General features: G+C 28.9%; 1 long non-coding RNA gene across 2 annotated transcripts; it reads right to left on the bottom strand.

The window, feature by feature from the left end:
* Window positions 1-9919: 9919 nt before the first annotated feature.
* Window positions 9920-12996, bottom strand: LOC108482179 (uncharacterized). Of its 2 annotated transcripts, XR_001870842.2 has the most exons (4): window positions 12744-12996; window positions 12150-12233; window positions 10749-10863; window positions 9920-10251 (listed from the first exon to the last, which is right to left on the bottom strand). It is a non-coding gene; the product is annotated as an uncharacterized LOC108482179 (long non-coding RNA). The 2 variants fall into 2 exon arrangements; XR_008274260.1 differs by lacking the exon at window positions 12744-12996 and having other exon boundaries at window positions 12150-12675.
* Window positions 12997-13549: the final 553 nt, after the last annotated feature.

The raw sequence follows: 13549 nt of genomic DNA, 5'->3' as shown, positions 1-13549 counted from the left end.
CCCTAATTATTTTTATCCAATTTTTGATGATTTTCCAAAGTCAGAACAGGGGAACCTAAATTCATTCTAACCTTGTCTCACATAATTTACTATATCTCATGATTTATAATTCCATTGCTTACACTGTTTCTTCTATGAGAAACTAGACTCAATAAGATTGATTTCCATATTTTTTTCATCTTCTAATTCTATTTCCACAATTTATGGTGATTTTTCAAAGTTACTCTACTGCTGCTGTCCAAAACTGTTTTTGTGCAAGATGTTTACTACCATTTTCCCCTAAGCTTTTAATAAATGATAATTTCGTGCTTACTCAATTAGCCTCTCAATTGAGCTGATTTTTCTCAATTAACACTTTATTCTATCACTTTAAACTACTTTATAACCTTTGGGACTCAGAATTTCAGTACTAGACTTTAATTCCAAACATTTTCACAATTAGGTCCTAAAAATCAATTTCTGTTGAAATTACCTAATAAAATCATCTCATAAACAAATTAAAGCTTTAATTTCATGTTATTTCATCATAAACTTACAGCACTCAACCATGGTGACTTTCAATTTCATCCATGAAATAAAAAACTAATGAATTTAATAGTAGGACCTAGTTGTAAAAGTCTTAAAAACACAAAAAATTACAAGAAAAAGGCAAGGATTAACTCACTTGGTGCAAAAATTATGAAATACCAGCTTTAATAAACCCTTAGGATGTTTTTGGCTGATGATAATGAAGAAATATGAAGAGAATTCTAGATATTCCAATTTGGTTCCATTTTTATTTTAGAAAATTTTGTTATTTTCTCATTTTGCCCTTATTTCATCAATTCTCCTGATTTTTCTCAGCTTATGCCGCCCAAAATATCTCCTTTTGGGCTTATTTTCAATTTATGTCTCTCCTCATTTAACAATTGAGCTATTTAATCCTTTTAATAACTTTTACACCCTTTTCAATTTAGTCTTTTTACTTAATTAACTACCCAAATGTAAAAATTTTCTAACGAAATTTTAATAACATATTACTAACATTTCATAAATATTTATAAAAATATTTTGACTTATTTTTACGAGATCGAGGTCTCGATACCTTGTTTTTACCCAATTTATTCAATAAGTTCTTTTTCTAACTAACCACTAAATCGGTAAAATTTTTCTATCGATATTTTCATACGATTTTCTTATCATATCAATATTCATGCAAAAATATTAAAATAAATTTCTCTTTAATCAGATTTGTGGTTACGAATCCACTGTTCCGATAACCTTGAATTTAGGCTATTACAGTTGAAATATTACATTTTGGTCCATACGACTTCAGAGATTTACATTGCCTAAGCACACGACCGTGTGGCCCCTGTTTTACATGATTATCTTTAAATTTTGAAAATGTTACAATTTAATCCTTATTCATGCTCAGGTTTTTCAAAAGAGCTTTCATAAGCTCAATTAAGACTCAAATATAATTATATATCATAATACTTGAGTGCTTATGACACGAATGATTATTTGATGGATTTATTTAGGATATAATTTATATGTAAAGTTTGGAAATGTTGTATTTGGTGATTATGAATGGATTTGACTATTATTGTATAATTTCTGTTCAATTTGAGTTTTAATTGTGTATTTATGAAGTATTCCATGTTTATTTAAAATAATCGATGTAAATTGAATGCGTTTTGTTTCAACTATGGTTGTAACATTACGTAGCTCGGGTCCAACGACCAGATTGGATAATGAGTGTTACATTTAGTGGTATCAGAGCTACATGTTTAGTCGATTCTAGGACTAAACGTAGTGTATGTTGAGTCTAAATTACATGCCACAATAACCTGTGATGGCGTGATGCTTTCAGATATGAATAGATTCTGTTTTTCATTTATAGATAAATCTTGTTGGTCGAATTGAATTGTGTCATATTGAATGAAGTTAATGGTAATGTTACTACTTTTAATTAATGAGCTATTCTTAGTATGCCCGTTCTGCAAGGGATTGTGAATAAGGTAAGAAATGTATTCATCCAATTGTTAAACTTGTGGTTCACCTAACATTTGGGAGTTATCCCTTCAGTTTTATAACCCCAAATGTAACCTATATCCCCAATTATGCCTCATATGGCACCCTATTGTGCTTAAAACCCAAATCTGGTTAATGTTAATCGACCTCGATTGGAAAAATTTGTAAATGGGGGACAAAAAAGTTTCAAGGTAAGAAAGATGATGATACTGAAAGAACTGAATACTGGTTAGAAGACACTTTAAAAGTGCTTGATGAATTGATATGTTTTTCTAGAAAACAGTCAAAATATGTTATATTGTTATGGAAAGAAGAAGATATCAATTGTGGGTAACTCTAATATTAATGACACTGAGAAATCGAGATGTGTAGTCGTGTTGAATGAGGCTTGAACGAAGACATCTGAATACTTATGGGGGCATTAGAGCTAAAAGAATTTGTTATACTGTCTGAGTGAGCTCAGAGATGGTAAGGATATGAAATGAAAAATATTGAGTTAAGTTAAAAAGCTGAGACACCAAAACACGCAGTGTGACCAAATCTTTCCCAATTCCTCATCTAAGCATACGAGAAATTTCAAGCGTTAATCGTTTATCCTACAGGAAATCCGGTAAAAAAGATATGTATTAAAAAGCTATTCGAGACCTCAAGCTACATCAGTGCCTAGTACAAGTAGTTTTCGGAACATGAGTAAATTGGTTTGTAAACATTATGACAAAAATAATTTAAGGGAAAATAGAAAGTGAGAATGGGGAGCCTGTTTCAGATGTGACCCTACCAAGCATTTAATGTAGGATTACTCGAGAAATCAGGCGTCATTAGTGATCAGATTGTTAAACCAATGCTGACTTCATGGAGAGTTAGGAATTTGATAACTACTAATAAAGTTGGAACCAGTCAAGGTAGGGCTAGGGATACGATGTTGAGATTTGAAGCTCGTGCACCAGTTGTAGCTTATGTTATTTGAGCTAGAGAAGAGGCTACTACCTCTGACATTATAGCTGATAGAAATGAATTGTGTTGAGACATCAAAATGGTGAATTGATTAATGTAGAGACATAAAGACTTGATTGTTTTCTTAATATCATATCAGCAATATTAGCCTGGGTACTAATAAGAAAAGATTGTAAAGTGTATTCGACTACATTTTAGATGCCAGTATACCAAGAACAAAGATGGAACAAGATTTGACAATTAACGAATGCATTGATGTATTTCTTAAAGGAATGTCAGGTTTATCGCCAAAGTGAGAAAAATTGAAAATTTTTTAAGCGACACCCAAAACTGCTCCAATCTCGATTGCATCACACAGAATGCTATAAATAGAATGGAAAGAATTGAAAGCATGGTTGTAATAAGTATTAGATAGGGGATTTATTCAATCGAGCGTGTCATCTTGGAGTGTGTCAATGTTATTTGTGAAAAAGAAAGCTAAAATTATGAGATTGTATATTAAATATATATAGTTGAACAAAGTTACCATAATGAATAAATATATACAAAGAATTCTCTGTTCCAAAACCGTACATGAGATTTTCACCTCATACGGCTCCTCCTTTATATAAATGACGGATCCAAAAAGACGAGTGAGGCATGTATGTTAACTTTTTTGGCACACTATGGTAGCATAATTTGCCACCTTGTTGGCTTGCTGGTGAGTTAAAATATTGGCGCAAACTAACGTTAAAGTATCCACCCGTTGACAATATCTAAGGATTTAATTACAGAGCATCTTCAAGTGAAGAATGAATATGCTCAAGAAAGAGTACGCCTAAGGAAGAGTACACTCCAAAGTTTTGGCTGAGCACAAAGAGCCTACGAAGTGTATGAGAAAGCTATAGGAGACTTAATTGTCTTTAAGACCATGCCATACGTGAGTCACCACCAAGGTATAGTACGCTCGGTTTGCATAAGCACTAATCAAGTTGGTTTTTGTAATAAGATTAGTTGGGAGTTAATTAGATTGATTTGACCTTTCTTATGATTGGTGAAAGAGTAATGTACATCTTCGTCAGAATTTCTTTTACCTTCCTCCAGATTTGGTTGGAAAAATCAAGGGAAAATTTCAATAAGAAACGTCACTTGTCAAAATCTACAAAAATAGAGACTGAGAGTGTATAGAGAGAGGGTTAAGGAGGTATTCCAGATGGTTTTTATTTCTACTCGACGTTCTGGTCCGTCTTTCTAACCTAAATATTCTCTTCTTCTTCGCTAAGCTAGAGCTAAGATTTCATTTAATCAGTGGATGATTCAACCTTCTGGTAAGTCTTATAGCTCTGTATGCTATGGTTATTGAAGAGTAAGGATGTTAAAAAATGTAAGAACAGTAGGGTGTGAGAAGTAAGCCTTACATGGGGGTCGCATATAGTTGGAACTTTAGTAAACTGTCTGTAAATGGGGATTTTAATGGAAATTTCATTATCTTTTAAGCAGTTGTTGCTACTGGATCAGGAAGGACGACCAAAACAAAAGCTCTGGGTAGAGTTAAAGGTAGGTCTCTTGTGATCCTTTAGATCTGACTCCTACACGCCATTTTATGATGATTCTTTGTATGATTGATATCTATGTAGTTGTGTATATCTTCTTGAGTATGAAGTATCTGTATGTATGTAATAAAGTATACGATGTGTTCCATGAATATAACGATGTTAGGTAAGTATGAATGGGAAATTATGTGTTGGGAAGTATGATTTTCTTATGGGTATGAGGGAAATCTATGAAAATGAGTCCATTATGTTAATCGAATGATTAATGACAAAGTATGGTTGGCGATAATAGGGTTTGGCAGAGTGACTGGAAAATGTGTTATATGATAATGGACCCTGTGTGGTTTTTGATGATGTTCGTTGAGACAATAAACACAAGAAAAAGCCATTATGACATATATGTGGAAAGACCATGGACATGACACATTCTGGAAATGGCGAACGAGCTGTATTTTTCTACTAGGTTTTTTACGTGTCCCGAAGGTAATAATGGAAAAACCTCGGGTGATGTTAAGTTTAGGCAAATCCATATCACCAAACACGATAGTTTATGTGGTGCCTTGGTGGCAAACCAAACGAAGACTATGTGGCAAGTTACTTGTAAAGCCCTTGGGGCGAATTATCTAAAAAGCTTATGTGGCGTGTTATTTGGGAAGCCTTAATGGTGAAGTTATTTGGAAATCCTTTGTGGCAAATTATCTGGAAAGATTGTATGGTGAATTTTACAACATCTAAATGGCGAGTTGTTAGTCCGTCTTTGTGGCTAGATTTGGGCATGCTTTTGAAGTATTTTCTGAAAGAGTTCTTGGTAGTGTACTTGATTGATGAATCCACCATAGTAACCCGTTAGAACGGAGAGCTTGGCATATCTATAATTATGGGTGGTGTATGTGTTTTTCGAACTTGGAAGTTTTCACATTGTGTATTGAAGTCATCAAAGTACTCTACGCCACGAATAAGTCTATTAACAAATATTTAAGTTGTAATGTTTTATATTGCTTTTGAGAATTTGTATTAATTAATAAACGTCTCCTTCAAAATCTTTTGGCTTAAAAAAGAAAAGAAATAAATAAGAGATATGTTCAGTATGGTTTTCGCCAGTTGTAAAATTTGGTTAAGTATTTATGTATTGTGGTATCCTATATCTGGGTTTGGTAAATTGGATAGATTATAGGGTGTTACAATATATGTTACTTCGTATAACTTATGTGCTTGATTAGTAAAAGGGAGATATTGTATTTTGAAAATATTGAATTTTGATCATATTGTTGTTAGCTTTGAGTTATGATACAGATGTATTAAAGATTGCTTTCCAGACTTGATATAAACAATGTGAGTTCTGGTAATACCGTTTGGATAAACGAGCACACAGCCGCTTTTATGGAATTAATGAACCGAACAGGATTAGTGTTTGAGAACAATGTTGTAGATATACAATGGTGAGCAAAGTTTAGTAAATGTAAATTCTGACTTCGAGAAGTAAAGTTTTTGAGACTTGTAATATTGACTGAAGTATATGTATTGATCTGAAACGAAATTTCGGTAATTATGAATTGAAAATCTCTGAAATTATTACTGAGGTACATAGTTTTTGGGACTTACTGGATATTACAGATGATTTGTTACAAGCTTCTCAATGATATTATATTTTTTAAACTTGTTTTTATATAAAAAAAATTAATACGGGCAGGTCGAGCCAAACTCAGGTTTAGTATTTTTTATTTGGGTCGGGTTGGGTAAAATTTTAGGTCCATTTTTTGGGTCGAACTTAGGCATAGAAAACAAATCTAAAATTTTACATTGGCCCGATCCGACCCATGATCACGTTTAGATTAAACCCATGTTTAATAGATTTACAAACAATTTTTTTTTACTACTATACCAATAATAATTTTCGAGTAAACTTAAAAATAAATAAACTTTTAACATAATTTTTTTTTCTCTTACCAAATTTGTGTATCTATATTATTAATAAAATCCTCGATTGCGTTTGTTTCATGGATTAACCAAGTAACAACTCAATTAGGAAATGACCAATATACCATTTTTACTAAATGATTACTATTGTTATTTTGATGACTTTTATTTTTATACTTTTTATAGTTTTTAAACAAAATAATTAAAATTAACTTATCTAGAGATTAAACCCATGTTTAATAGATTTATAAACAAATTCTTTTCACTACACCAATAACAACTCTAGAGTTAACTTAAAAACTTTTAACATAAAATATTTTTCTCACTAAATTTGTGCATCATACTATTAATAGAACTCTGATCGAGTTGATGTTATGGGTTAACCGGTATTAATTCGGTTTGAAATGAATAATATATCATTTTATTAAATGACTATTATTATTATTATTATTATTATTTTAATACATTTTGTCTTTTCATACTTTTATAGAGTTTTTAAATAAAAGAACTAAATTTTAACATATCTAAGGATTGAACCCATGTTTAAATTTATAAATAAAATATTTTACCACTATCCAATAATAATAATTCTTATGTAAATTTTAAAAATTTAACTTTTAACATAAAATATTTTCTCTCGCTAAATTTGTATATATAGATAATGTCACTAATTGCGTCGATGTTACAAGTTAACTCGATATTTAATTTTTAAAAATAAATTTTAATATTAAAATTTTTCACTTAACGTGCTATAGAAAAATGATAATACTTTGATAAACAATTGGAGTGCATTTAATATTTTTAATATGATGTATTTACCTATTTCAATTTTCTGTACTCACAAATTAAATTATTTTTATTTTAATTTTGTATATATTGCATATGTGTTGTTATTATTATTTATTTCTTTCTTTTTAAAAATTATTATTATTTGCTTCTAACTTTATATTTTATTATTTATTATGTTATTTTTAAACACATCTTTATAATTTAAATATGTAATTTTAACACGTGTATATAAAATTTTTAGTATATATTATATACTTTACTTTTTACTTAGATTATCACGCAATTTCTAAAATTTTATTACACTCTCCCAAAATCTCAGGTTATCATTTTTAAACATAAAAAAATTCTTTTTTTTCCCTCTCTCTTTCCCCTTCCTTTTCTTTCTTTCTCTTCACTGTCTATCTCTCGTACTGAGCTCAAAAACCATTAAAACAAACAGGTGTTATGTTTTGAAGGCCATAAATCTACAGTTCTTAATGTATTTTCTTTTCATGTATAGTAAGTTTAGAAACCGAAATATTGAGTTGTCTCCAAGGGGAAGACAATGTATTCCGTCTCGTTAGGTGGAAAAATTGAAGAATGAAAGAAATGAATGAAAAGTTAAAAGAAAATAAATTTTAAATATATTTGATTGGAAAAAACAAGAGGAAAGAATTCTAAATTAAAATGATGAGAGGGGAAAAATAATAAATATGTATGTTAGTTTAAAATTATATATTTTTAAAATATTTTTTTTTAAATTCTACTAAACAATGGATAGAAAAAATCATATTTTTCATTTCACCAGTAATATTAGTGAGGGGGATGGGGATGGATGTCGAGTACATTTAGATGATGTTTGGGAAAAACAAGTGTTACATAAATCCATGTAGATGCAGTGCAGCATTTAGTATAATAAAATCAACAGATTTGGAGAATGATTGCAGTGTGATTTTCTTATACCACAACACAGGCCATCGGTTAGGCTACTGCACAAGGCCCAAATCTTTTTATTTCCATATCTCCGGCTATGCTAGTTTCATCACCCACCCAATATAATAACAGGGTTAATTTTATACATACAACTCTCAATTCTCTTGCTTCGCTTAAGCCAACAATTTTTATCTCCTTTATTTATATTTTAAAAATTGTTATTATTTAATAAAAATTTAAAGGCTCAACAGTGTAAAATTTTTTAATTAAAAAACAATTAAGCCTTTAATTTTTAAAAAATTGTACTTTGGCCCTCAAAAATGATAAAAATTTGACTAATCCTCTAAAATTATAAATGTATATGCTATTAAAATGACAAAATTACATTTTACTATCATAAAAATATATAATTTACTTTAGCCCACCTAAAAAATTTCTGGCTTCGCCCTTACCCCCCTAAGTCCTCAACTTTAAAAACTAAAAAAGACCCTTTGACTTGACCGTTAAAGTTATAAAAAAATTAAAAAAATGCTTCTTTTGGTATAATAATTTTTATATTTTTATGAATTTTATATTTCTTTATATTTTTATAATTTTCTTACTACTTTATAAAATTTTATAATTTTTTCTATAATACTATATATTTTATATTGTTTTATTATTTTTATCAAATTTTTATCAATTTTAATAAATTTAAAATATTTTTATAGTTTTTATTAAAATTTTATAATTTTTATAAATTTTATTTATTTTATCTTTTTGCCACATGTCACTCCATGGTTGTGACACGTGGTGGTTTAACTAAAAAATTAGGAGCGATTAATTGAATTATCAAGTTAAAATTAATGATCAAATGACCTTTTTAATAGTGGATCCAGAAATACAATTTGGGGGGAGAGGCAAAGTCGAAAATTTTTTGGGGTGGCCGAAATTAAATTCTATATTTTTATGATAGTAAAAATGTAATTTTTTCATTTTAATAGCCTATATATTTATAATTTTAGAGGATCCAATCAAATTTTTTATCAATTTTGGAGGGTGAAAATGTAATTTTACCATTACTAATTTAAAATTTTTTAAATTATAAAGGGCCTAAATGAAAAATTTTCTATTTTATGGAGCTAAGACCCATGCCAGCCACCCCTTAGATTTGTCTTTGGCCTTTTTTTATGCATTTTCACAGTTCAAGTACCCAATTAGTGAAAAAGAAAAAAAATAGGGGCTTACTTGCTTTTTTTTTTTAAATTTGAGGACTTTTTTATACATTTTGACTGCTCAAATACACAATTGAGTGAAAAAAAAAGGGCTTAATTACTTTTTTTGAAAAAGTTTGAGAACTTTTTTTGTTACATTTTGAAAGTTTAAGTACCCAATTGAGTAAAAAAATAGGGCTTAAATATTTTTTTAAAGATTTGAGATCATTTTACACCCTTAAACCAAATTTAAAATATTTGATAATGATCATAAAAAATTATTTTACACTTGTATGATTTATTTAAAATTTTGATAAGATATTTTTTAATTATTGGATTAAAACCTTTTATTAGAAAAAAATTGTAAACAATATTCTGAACTTTAAAAACTTGTAAAATTGTTTTAAAATAATATTTTAAAATTTTAAAACTTTTAAAATGAAAATATTACACCCCAAATTTGACCATGATGGTTTGACCCGAATTCGGAACATCACATTAGTCACCAAGGTAACTCTTTGTTTAAAACTTTACAAATTGCATTAACCAATCATATACACCATACAATTGCAGAATATTTCATATGAGAAATTAGACTTAAGTGCATGCTTTTCTAAATTAATCATTTCATTCACACAATCAGAAGGTATAAGGCATACCTTGATACTTGACAGTCTCCCTTATCTACAAAAAATTGTTAGTTCATTTAACTATTATCAGATTAATCAAGTAATAAAATCATCTAAACAACTAGTCAAGCAAACAATTATAACGTTAAAAAATCCCCCCAAAAAAAACAAATAGTCCGTAATGTCCATTTACGACCCATTGAAAATTGCCTTCACTTTGGAGCTTAAAAGTTCAACACTCATACTCAAAGAAAATGTCTTGCGATGGATCACCAATTTGTCACCCTCCTCGCTAACTCGGGAATCATTTATCTGCAAGGTAAAGTAATGGGGGTGAGCTTGGGAAAGCTCATTGAGTACCCATGCATACAACACAAATATATATACACACCATACATGTTAGGATTTAACCATATTTTAACAATTCACATATAACACAATTTTCATACTCAACATAGTGATATTAGTGATATATTGACAATTCGTGAATATGAAACATAGTCAAATTATAAGCTTATTGAATAAGCGGATCTCCAAAACACATCACATGACTTATAAAGTCGTATGCTATCTGTTAAACAAAAGCTTTAATAAAAGATTTTGATATAACAAATTGAAGTATTTTTTATTATAAGTTAAAATTAGCAAAATGATTTTTAAATTTAAAGTCTAATAGATAAAATTTTGAATACTTACATTAAACTCTTAGAAAATTTTGGAACAATTTTAAAATTAAGTTAAAATGATTTTAACCTAGTTAAATTATTACAAAAAATATCGATATCCTTTTAGTTGGTATCGATACTCACAATTGTTGGTGAAATAAATGCTCTGGTTTTACATCCCCAACGACCATATTCATTACACCAATAATCTCAACGGTTGGAAATCTATTAGGGGGTATAAATACCATCTTCCAAATACCTACAACAACAAGAAAAACACTTTCAAGCAAATATCATCAATCAAATAACTTTAGAGCTTAATACTTTCATATTCTTCTTTCATACACTTGTGAGCTTTATTTCCATTCTTGTGCTCAAGAGTATTATTTGGGGTAGAAATCTTAAGGAGTTGTAAGGTTAAACCTTATCCTCAAAGGTTGAACAAATTAGTGAATTTGGGAAAATCCTTAGTGGTGGAAAGCTATGGTAGTGGAGTAGGTAATTGGGGCCAAACCACTCTAAATCCTTTTGCAATAGTTTTAATTTTCTCTCTTTACTTCCACCATTTCTTAAAAGGCCAATTCACCCCCCTCTTGGCGTTTCCGGTTTGTTCTATCGAGCTAACACTATCTCCATTTTAGTTTAGCATGTATACTCACACTCACCAAATACACCACACTATCTACGGTGAATGGAGCTATACTCGACAATCTCTTATCTCTCCAACTCTATCTTCGGGCCACAATGCCCAACACATAATAAAAAGGTGAGTACTCACAATCCTATGGCATGCCAACGATATCCAACAGTTTTAAGTATTCACATTGCCAACATATTTAATTAATCACATTTTATTACGCAATATAACTGGCTCGCATTTAGTGTTTCACAATAATATAATTTTGCACTAACCAAAACTCTCAATATCATAAATCTCATAATTTACTTACGGGTTCGTGCATACATAAATAAACATTATCAATAAAATTCACATGTTATAAAAATCTATATTAAAAAAATAAATGCCTGTTTACAAGTATTACATAACCATATACAAATGTTTATTACATATATATACATACCTATTTAGTGACCTTTGGCACATCAAATTTTAACATACATTAAAAGTCCCGTAAATTTATATATTATATAAAACTATACCCATAATTATATATTGTATACAATAGAACCATGCATATATATTATATATGTATAATCACCCACGTATATATATTTATATATATATACAACCCCACTCATATATATCTATGTATATTACCAACTCTCCCATCTATATATTATATATAGCACCCACTAATATATATACTATATACACAATAAAGCCCATGTATATATATTATAAGTTCATGCATTTTGCACTATTAAAATCGCATAGTGTATATATTCAACGATTCAACCAAAATTGCAAGGATTTGTATAAGGAAGAAGTCAATGTTCGTATACCATAAGCAGTGGTTCGCAAGCCACACTTCGACTCTTTAGATTCGCAATTCACGCTAAAACACGACATACAATTGCACTCACCTATAGCTCACCACGACTCGTCGAATTAGGCAACTTTTCGCTTGCCTTTATCTTGGTTTGTTGAGGCTCCACTATCGTTTTGAGCTTAGCACAAAAATATACATATTACTAAGCATTCAAAAACAATCTAGCTTACTCTCTTTGCGTTCATGCAATGACTCTTCACACATACTTATTCAACTTATTTCGTACAATCTATTTCATTTAATTTCTCCTTTTTAACTTAATTAAATCCTTAATTTCTACCTCCTAACTTGTGCCTAATTATAGAAATGGATCTCTAACTTTGCTCAATTTCTTTAATTAATATTTTTTGGAAAAACATTGTTCATCCTCATTCTAAAAAGAAAACCATTTAATTCATGCAATTACTTAAAGATTTTATTAAATTGAATTTGTAAACCTTTTAATCTCATCAAAATATACTATAAATTATTTTAAAAATATTTCTTAGCTCTTTATTATGAGATTCACCATTTTTATGCAAAAGATAACTTTAAAACTATGGATCTTTAATTTCTTGCTTAGATCTATGAAAAATGTAATTAAAAACACCTAATAAAAAATTAATACATAAGAAAATAATATATTTACCTTTAACTCGAAAACCTCCACGAATTTGTACCAATTGAGTGAAAACGAGCTAAGTTTAGGTGAGAAATTGGAGAAGAAAGAGTAATTTGCTTGCAAAATTAAAAGAATAAAGAGTGTTCGGATGCCAAGAAAATGTAAGAGATGCAATAATTTTTGAGAGAAAATTCTCCGATCTAGATCTAATAAAATTTAAAAATGAAAAAGAAACGGAGAGAAACGAAATAAAAGCAACAGGAGATGGATCTGGCTTGCCAACCATTTTAAAAAAAAATGGGCTATTTTCCCTATAAGTCATCCCGTATTCTCCCTTGTTCTAATAGCTCCCCTTTTTAACCACTAGTTTTTACTTTACACATTTAATCTCTACTTTAACCACTATTCCAAATTAGTCATTATTAATTTTTTTTACTAATTCCCCAATTATTAATACCATAATTATTTAATTTAATAATTATTATTTTTACTATTATTAACTAATTATTTATTTTATTCTATTTTAATTCCTATGACACAAAATCTAATTTTCTCTCAACCCATAATTTAATGTCCAATTCTACTAATGCGGTTTTGGAATGAAACAAAATAAAATTTTGATAATTTATTTTATATTGTATTTAAAAATAATTTTATTTTGAGCATTAAATATAAAATAATTTTAAAAAATTAAAGTTAACATTTAAAATTTTAAAAGATTTTTAAAAATGTATAAATTTTTATTTAAAAACAATTTAATTTTAATATTATTGATAAAGTGTTATTTCAATTTAAAAAATATTTTTTAACTTTCAGATTTGAAAAATAGTATA

Source organism: Gossypium arboreum, chromosome 1, assembly GCF_025698485.1.
Source record: "Gossypium arboreum isolate Shixiya-1 chromosome 1, ASM2569848v2, whole genome shotgun sequence".
NCBI lineage: Eukaryota > Viridiplantae > Streptophyta > Magnoliopsida > Malvales > Malvaceae > Gossypium > Gossypium arboreum.
This window is presented reverse-complemented; position numbering and strand designations above follow the sequence as displayed.